Source organism: Sinocyclocheilus anshuiensis, unplaced genomic scaffold, assembly GCF_001515605.1.
Source record: "Sinocyclocheilus anshuiensis isolate Anshui unplaced genomic scaffold, SAMN03320099.WGS_v1.1 scaffold1082, whole genome shotgun sequence".
NCBI classification, from domain to species: Eukaryota; Metazoa; Chordata; class Actinopteri; order Cypriniformes; family Cyprinidae; genus Sinocyclocheilus; species Sinocyclocheilus anshuiensis.
This window is the reverse complement of record NW_015542379.1, coordinates 3,101,683-3,111,242: the sequence shown is the minus strand read 5'-3', so window position 1 is coordinate 3,111,242 and position 9,560 is coordinate 3,101,683. Positions and strand designations below refer to the sequence as shown.

Sequence of the window (9,560 nt, the reverse complement as noted above, 5' to 3'; positions counted from 1 at the left end):
GTGTGTGTGTGTGTGTGTGTGTGTGTGTGTGTGTGTGTATATATATATATATATATATATATATAAAACAATTATTGTAATATTACTGATTAAGTCAAATATAATATTTAAAATGACATACATTTCTTTTAAACTGTATGTGTGTGTATATATATATATATATATATATATATACATACTGTATGTATATATATATACTGTATATTTACACTTGCACTCATCCTCTGATTAAACTTGCACTGTTTTTTAATAATATAATATAAATTCATTAAATATAACAATTATTGTTGATTACATTATAATACTTAAAATTATATAAATGTCTTTTACAGACAAAAAATAAGGCTTTGTCATATATTTACATTTGCATTCATCATCTAATGATTTAAGAAATTACACTATTATGGAAAAAGAAGAATTATGGCGATCAGCCGCCTTGGCTGAGGTGCATTCTGGGACTTTTCCAACAACAGCAATGGTGTTTATCTGAGGGGAAGGCAAAGAGAGAGCATGATGGACAGAACTGGAGAGCCATAATATTCATCATTCATTAAAGTCCAGTCTAGAGACACAGTGTGTAATCCATTAGCCTGCTACACTTCAATCGCTGGCGTGAGTGTGTGTGTGTGCGCACGCGTTGAGTGTGCTTGAAGACTAAAGTGCCTCTATCCATCTTAAGCTGACAGAAAGATGGGTGAAATATTGATTTTACTGTTCACACTCTAGTGAAGTACAGATAACCAGCTAAATCTGCTGAACGTGGTGTAAAGTGTAACACAACTTACAGGTGCACAACTAAAGACGTACAACATGCTCGGCCTTCTCACTCGGTGCAGTTTCTTCAGTGTTAATTCCGTTCAGCACAGTCATATTCTCCACAGGGGCTGTTTCAATATACATGCTCAAACAATTTGCAATGAAATGGTAATGATAATATTTTTTCACATTCTCTTCCTGACTGCCCAAGGCATGGAGCTGAATGACATCACACAGCATTACCAACAGCATTTATCTCACCTCCCCAGCTCTCACACTCATTATCACACACACACACACACACACACACACACACAAAAAGTTTTAAAATTGAGAAACTTTCTGTGAAATATTTTTATAGTTTTTTAGTGTGAATATGACTGATTATGAAGAGCACTGAGTGTAATTATGAATGCAATCTTACAAAATACAGGCCATTGCTACCTATGCAGTTGCTAAGGATGCTAGGATGTTGTGGGTAGTTGTCAAGGCATTGCTGTGTGGTTTCTAAAGATGGTTGTTAGGATGTTGCTAAGATACTGTGAGTGGTTGTCTAGGCGTTGTTATGCATTAATGATGGTAGGATGTTGTGGGTAGTTGTCAAGGTGTTGCTATGTGATTTCTAAGGACGGTAGGATTGTGTGAGTGGTTGCCAGGGTGTTACTATTTGGTTTCTAAGGACTGTAGGATGTTGTGGGTGGTTGCCAAGGTGTTGCTATGTGGTTTCTAAGGATGTTCGTTATGGTGTTGCTAAGATATTGTGGGTGGTTGTTTAGGCGTTGTCATGCATTAAGGATGGTAGGATGTTGTTGCTATGTAGTTTCTAAGGATGCTAAGATGTTGTGGGTGGTTGCCAGGGTGTTGCTATGTGGTTTCGAAGGATGGTAGGATATTGTGGATGATTGCACGAACATTGCTTTGCCTATCCTAAGGATTTAAGGACATAGTGGGTGGTTGCCAGTGTGTTGCTATGTGGTTTCTAAGGATGCTAGGATGTTGTGGTGTGATGGTCAAGGCATTGTTATGCATTAAGGATGCTAGGATGTTGTGGGTGGTAGTCAGGGTGTTTCTATGTGGTTTCTAAGGATGGAAGGATATTGTGAATGGTTGAATCAACATTGCTTTGCATTTTTAAGGATGTTGTGGGTGGTTGCCAGGGTGTTGCTATGTGGTTTCTAAGGATGGTTGTTAGGATGTTGCTAAGATATTTTGGGTGGTTGCCTGGACATTGCTTTGCATATCCTAAGGATTTTGGGATGTTGTGGGCGGTTGTCAGGGTGTTGCTATGCAGCTGCTAAGGATTTTAGGATGTTGTGGGTGGTTGTCAGGGTGTTCCTATGCAGCTTCTAAGGATGTATAATGATGTGGGTGGTTGTCAAGGCATTGAAATGTTTTTTTTTCTAAGGAGGTGGTTGTAGGTGCACACACACACACACACACACACACACACACAAAAAGTTTTAAAATTGAGAAACTTTCTGTGAAATATTTTTATAGTTTTTTAGTGTGAATATGACTGATTATGAAGAGCACTGAGTGTAATTATGAATGCAATCTTACAAAATACAGGCCATTGCTACCTATGCAGTTGCTAAGGATGCTAGGATGTTGTGGGTAGTTGTCAAGGCATTGCTGTGTGGTTTCTAAAGATGGTTGTTAGGATGTTGCTAAGATACTGTGAGTGGTTGTCTAGGCGTTGTTATGCATTAATGATGGTAGGATGTTGTGGGTAGTTGTCAAGGTGTTGCTATGTGATTTCTAAGGACGGTAGGATTGTGTGAGTGGTTGCCAGGGTGTTACTATTTGGTTTCTAAGGACTGTAGGATGTTGTGGGTGGTTGCCAAGGTGTTGCTATGTGGTTTCTAAGGATGTTCGTTATGGTGTTGCTAAGATATTGTGGGTGGTTGTTTAGGCGTTGTCATGCATTAAGGATGGTAGGATGTTGTTGCTATGTAGTTTCTAAGGATGCTAAGATGTTGTGGGTGGTTGCCAGGGTGTTGCTATGTGGTTTCGAAGGATGGTAGGATATTGTGGATGATTGCACGAACATTGCTTTGCCTATCCTAAGGATTTAAGGACATAGTGGGTGGTTGCCAGTGTGTTGCTATGTGGTTTCTAAGGATGCTAGGATGTTGTGGTGTGATGGTCAAGGCATTGTTATGCATTAAGGATGCTAGGATGTTGTGGGTGGTAGTCAGGGTGTTTCTATGTGGTTTCTAAGGATGGAAGGATATTGTGAATGGTTGAATCAACATTGCTTTGCATTTTTAAGGATGTTGTGGGTGGTTGCCAGGGTGTTGCTATGTGGTTTCTAAGGATGGTTGTTAGGATGTTGCTAAGATATTTTGGGTGGTTGCCTGGACATTGCTTTGCATATCCTAAGGATTTTGGGATGTTGTGGGCGGTTGTCAGGGTGTTGCTATGCAGCTGCTAAGGATTTTAGGATGTTGTGGGTGGTTGTCAGGGTGTTCCTATGCAGCTTCTAAGGATGTATAATGATGTGGGTGGTTGTCAAGGCATTGAAATGTTTTTTTTTCTAAGGAGGTGGTTGTAGGTGTTTGCCAGGGCGTTGCTATTCAGCTGCTAAGGAGCTAGGATGGTTTGGGTGGATGCCAGGGAGTTGCTATACAGTTTTGATGTGGGTGATGCCAGGTTATTGCTCTGCATTTTCAAAAGATGCTAGGATGTTTGGGGTGGTTGCCAGGGCACCGCTATGCAGTTTTTAAGGATAGTTGTCAGGATTTTGCTATGCAGTTTCTATGCTAAGATGCTAAGATATTGAGGGTGGCTGTCAAGGCGTTTCTACACATTTTCTAAGGATGGTAGGATGTTGTGGGTGGTGGCCAGGGTGTTGCTATGCAGCTGCTAAGGATGCTAATATGTTGTGTGTGGTTGCCAGGGCATTTCCATGCAGTTACTAAAAATGCTAAGATATAACATCTGGTGGTTTTCAAGGCTATGTAGTTCTTGACGATGCTGGGATAATGGGGCTAGTTGCTAGGGTGTTGCTATGCAGCTGCTAAGGATGCTAGGATGTTATGCGTGGTTGCTATGCAGTTGCTGAGGTCTTCAGAGTATTTTATAGTGCATTGTTATGCAGACGCTAAGGAATTCTGAACGGTTGCTAGGTGGCTATCCACCCGTAAGCTTCTGATATCCAGATTTGGCTGCAGCAGAGTGTAAATCTATGGCATTTTATTATCTGCCAAACTAAATATCTTAAATCAGATCACTAATACCACTCGTCTCCTCGGCAAGCTCAGTACTTAGGGTTAGAGGTTCAGAAAAGGGCTTTGCCAAGCACCTCTGATTATAACCAAAGCATGCAGCAACAGCATCAGAAGTATAAATAGAAAGAGAGAAGATTTGGGGAAAGAAGCCAGTCATGAACACAGATAAGAAGAATCTGCCGGGAGAAGAGATTCAGTGCTCAGCTGATGCAAGCGTGTGTATGTGTATCATTTAAAGAGCAGGCTTGTTTTATAAGAGCAAAGAGACAATGTGGCATGCAGAAGTGACCCCATGTAATGAATTACTCTCAGTCTGAATAGCAGTGAAAGCACAGGGATTATTAGAGTCGACAGCATGACAATGTTCAAAGAGCAATTACACACTTACACCTGCATACTTATGTTCACAGACATATCACATGACAGAATGTTCAAGGAGTGAAATATATTGTACACACACGCAGACACACTGAATGTTGTTCTTTCATCGCATCGATTGCTCATTTTTCTGTGTTCAAAGAAACACTTTAGCATAGCAGCATCTGAAGACACATATAGGCTTTTTTTCTAGTGCCACTTTCAGAAATCTAAGATGAACGAAAATCTCGACATGAGAAAACACATCTTCCTGAAAAAATCAATCGGACACTTTAACAGCTGAGACACGATACCTCCAGCTGATATCCTCAAACCTCAGAAAGAAAAAAAAAAAAAAACTGAAGATACGTGTTGAAAGCTGGAAAGGAAAGAGCGGCATTTCTCAAGCAGCTCTGGATATCGGTTTCGCTATCCTTTGAAAATCCACAGCCTCTCACGTTAAATATTTTATGTTGTGTATGCAAGTGTGTGCACTTTGTTTACTTGGATCTGACACATAAAAGGATGTTTAGGATGTGTTTCTACTGTCTGCTTGATTGCAGAGGCCAGTGTGTGTGTGTGTGTGTGTGTGTGTGTGTGTGTGTGTGTGTTGAATTCAGAAATAAAGTGATCCGCTATATGAATGTGTGTGTTTGTTGTTGGTCAGTTTCAGAGATGTGAAAGATCTGAAGATTGAATTATTGATCTCAACTCTTCAGAGATGGTCAAATCGACAGTTCTAGAAAATGTAAGCTGCTGTGTTTATATCTTGTATGTATTATAACTTTCTTTTTTTTTGCGTGAGAAGTGCACTCTTTCACAATGGCAATGTTAAAGTCAACTTGCTGGCATCATAACGTGACATTGTGCTTACAGTATTGCAAAACTAACCACAGTAAGCGTAGCTACAATATTAACAAGCATGACATAGTAAGAGCAGTTTGGTCACAAGCTATTGTGAACACAGGAGGAGGGAGAGGGACAGTAAGTAGAGGTGTTAATGCAATTTTGATCCGCACAGCAGTCCTCAAGAGAGGCAGATGGGACAGGGGAGACCTGTTCCATAATTTCTTGTTCCTGTATGACTCACAGGCCAAATGGCAGGTGTGTTCTGTCAGCGGAAGCGACATGTCTTGTCCTGTGTGTGTGTGTGCGCGTGCTTTACACACGTTCCATCATCCTCTGCTCTTATCTCAAGCATGTGCACTGAGGGAAAGCGGTTGGTCACAAGAGCAGCAAGCAGTTATTGGGTGAGGTGGGCGTTATGTTAGATAGGTTGTGCTATGATAGAGGAAGGGTGCTTGTGATGGGGAAATAACACAAAATAAAAAAAGATTAAAATGCACATTTTGTAATGGAAGCCTCCAGCTCCTGTATTATATTGATTATGTGTCTTTGTGTCTGTGCCTTGGGCTACTAGAGCATGACCTTTCTTGGCTCGAGACATATACTTAAAAAAATCCATGACCTTTTGAACAGCTAAACAAGAACACAAACACTAAAACGATTACATACATAAGTCTGTCTGTCTGTCTATCTATCTATCAATCATATGGTAATGGTAATGAATGCACCTTTAATACATGATATTCTAATAACTAAATACACAAATATTGAGTAAACATTGATTCATTTTTTTTTTATTAATACTTTCCAGAACTGAAAAAAATTGCTAGTATAATCAAACAACAACAAAAATGGTTTTCATCCACCATCCTGGAGTTTGTCACACACACTGAAGTAGATGCATTCTCTTATCTTTGTTCGTCTCTTCAGTAGTTTTTGTTGGATTGATTAACTGATTATTGTGTTTGCTCATTAGCTGACTGCTTGACTGCCCACACAGGCCTGTTTTAACAAGCTCTGCGGCAGGGGCCCAAAACCCTGGCCTTCGTTAAGCCCCGTTAGACTCGTTAACAGTCATTAGAGTGCTCTTAATTGCTCCACCTCAGTGCCAGTCCACAGTGGGCAGCGGTGTGTGTACCGTATCCCTCTAAAAGCAGACAAGGGCCCTCTTTTAAAGAGAAAACACACACACATACACACACCAAATCTTGCATGCTACTGTACTTTTTTCCTTACACTGCTTTTATCTCCTCCTATCCTCTTCATACTCAGAATAATCTTTGAACATCTTCAGCTTGAAAACTGAGAGAGAAGCCAGAAATGTTAAAGTCAGAACAAGTGTGTGAGTGCATGTTTGAAAGTACAGAATAAACAGAAAACAGGAAAATATTTAGGCATACTCATATGACTGACTAATATTTAAGATCATTCACGTTTATTACAGTCAACATGCCTGGCTTCTGCAGACGTCGTACAGACACACACACACACACACACACACACACACACACACACACACACCGTAAGTCACACTTTTCCACTTCACAAGGAGCTTGTGTGGGTCAAGACTTTCCAGCCAGACACTTAGACAGCAAGAGACTGTATGATCGCCCTGTTAAACCACCAACCACAGTTCAGTTGTTATGTGCTGTTTTTAAGTTAAGTAAGGTTGAAACAGATTATAGCACAATATAAAAAAAAAAGATTCATCATTCATCTTCCAATTGGTTGCACAAGAAAAAAACATAGACAAGATGGAATTTACAGTTCTGCTCATGGAAATCTATATGTTTACTTGCCAAGTACAAACCATGTCAGAAAAGAATATCTTTTAAAGATTTGATGCCACTAACCTGACAAATGGTAGCAGACCTAACCATTAGTTATTCCTCAAAGCTCTCCTGGAAGCTGCTATTAAAATTGAAATGGGATTTTTTATTTTTGTGCGCAATATGCATCAGGCCAGTCAGCAAATAAGCAGTGAGTCTAAAACTGTAATCTCAACAAATGGCAGAAAAGCACTGAAAAACACTGAGCAGGTTGCCTGACTCTTTGAAGTGATGTCAACATGCTTAATTGGAGACTCTCATTAAGTCTTGTGTAAGAGCAACCGGCTAGCTGTTTAAAACACAGGATACTCCCACTGGCTAATGTGGAGCAAAACTCAATTTTAATGGCTGAGAAAACAGTCTGAAACGGCCAAATGAAGCTGAGAGGTCTCCCTCTGCTATAGCCGATGATCAAAAGCTCTATTTAACCCTCACTAAACACCCGCCCGACTGTCCGTCCTCCATGCTCGCACACATAATAATAACCCAGGTGAGTTTCATTTCCATGTAAGCAGCAGGCAGTTTAGCTCCAGTCCACTGCCTGAAATAGCTTCAGCCTCCCTGGAGACCTGACTCACACTCACCCAAGCCTAACGTCTGTGCTGTGCGGTCTGAGATGAACCAGCGTCTGGATCAGTAAATTCATCTGAGACCCTGAATGTTCAAAGTAATCTGAATGCAGTCAACATCATTACAAATAAAACGGCATGTGCATCCCCCGCCTGTACGTCTGACAAACTGCACACCGCCAATCATCATCATACCAGCAAGACTGAGCTTATTAGAATCATGCAAATATTGTGTAATCCTCTAGAGGAAACAAAAATAATACAAGAGATATCATGCAATGCTTTGGAGACAAGACGACAGACACCAATATAAATAAGCAAACTATTGTTATTATATTTTCCTGGTGGGCTTAATTATACAAATAGTCTACCCAAGACATTTTCGTCTTGCATTATTGCATAAAACTGTTTAACTATTGCATAAAATGAAGGATGTTGTTGCCTTTTTGCACTACATGTGCATCAATTTGTTTGCAGGCTTTTGTAGACAGATTAAAATTTTGTGCCGATTTGAAAAACAATTTATTTTATTTATTATAATTTAAAGTTGATTAAAATAATTAATTACAACTATAACATTTATTTAGACCATGCACACAAAAAAATGGTGTAGCATTCATTTTCACTCAAAAATGGCTAAATTTCGCAAACAGTTGCAAAGAAATGGTAAGTAACATTGAATTAAACATGAATTTTTAAAGTAGAAAAACTGAAATAGTATTTTCTTCTAAAACATATTCAAGTAATATTTGATCGAAATACAAAACAAAAAGTTTTTTAGCCATTTGTTTCAAAAGCCACAAGACTAAAAATATCAGTATCAATAATTTCGATATTTCATAACACCAGCAAGACTCCATTTTTATGTTTATGTCTTATCATATTTAACTTATTGTCACATTTTGTATTTTTTTTCTATTAATAATTACGTTCACGCATATTAATGTTTCATACTTTATTCACATTTGAATATTCTTTACATATACTTTGCATGAAGTATTTAGAAATAAAACTACAAAAAAGACTATAAAGAATCTGACTGAAAATTTTCTACAGTCTGCTGTTTTGTTTCAATTTCTAATTCATGGCTATTAAAAATGTACTTTGTTCAAATCAATCAGCTAGTTAATACTATTGTTTTGTGTGACTTTTCCACACAAATCATCGGGGATTATGGGATGGGAAAATGGCATGCTTGACATCATGCAGCTATATTTAAACATATTTCATAAACTTTTCAGGGGCACAATGCAAATTTTTTTTTGTGAGTTTCGGAGCGGTGTTTCCTTTTTTCTTCTCGCCCTTGCTTCCAGTCTTTATCAGTATGTCGATTAATATAATAAGAGGAGGGAGAATGTGACCTATAAGGAAAATCTAAATCTAGTCTTCACCTGAGCCACAGAGATGCAAACACGATTAGCATATGCTGACAGCTGTAGCTTCCTGATTGATGGCCAGTCTGACAGAGCAGTAATTTCAGCTGTCAGATGACAACCTTCAAACCTGTGTGCTGAATAAATATACCCCAATGATGATGTCTATAGAGATATATCTGTGTGTACATATGAGAGAGAGATTTATGCGTCTGTGGATAAAGTGTATAGTTCTGACAGCTCAATCCATCACGCAGACGCGCATCCATCTATTACGCTATAATAAGACATAAACAAACACATTATAACTGCACTATTGCGGTGTCTGTAAACATGATATGATAATGCATGCTAGTAAGAGGGATAAATGGCTCTCAGGGGCATTCAGCATGTGTTGTGAGTCTGTAGATGTCAGTGAGCTGGGCTGTTTTCACACATGGCTCGATGGCTCGGTCTGTACTTGAGCCGAGATCGATTCAATCCCTCTTCTCCTAGACCCGCTGTTCTCTTTTCAATTTCTTTTGGGTCCATATCAGTTCACTTCTGTGATTTTCTGTTCATAACTGCAAACCTTGCTGGAGTTTACATGAACTGTAGCCA

The 9,560-nt window shown here is 39.2% G+C and overlaps 1 protein-coding gene across 3 annotated transcripts in view; it reads right to left on the bottom strand.

The window, feature by feature from the left end:
• The window catches only part of LOC107692495 (A-kinase anchor protein SPHKAP), a 133,542-nt gene that overhangs the window by 84,240 nt on the left and 39,742 nt on the right, over window positions 1–9,560 (bottom strand). Inside the window, exon 1 of one of the 3 annotated variants that reach the window (XM_016491577.1) lies at window positions 786–860. The exons of the other annotated variants lie outside the window; for them this stretch is intronic. The gene's annotated coding sequence lies outside the window, so the exon portion shown is untranslated. Of the gene's footprint in view, window positions 1–785; window positions 861–9,560 lie in introns of those variants that run through there. 3 annotated transcript variants of the gene reach the window in all.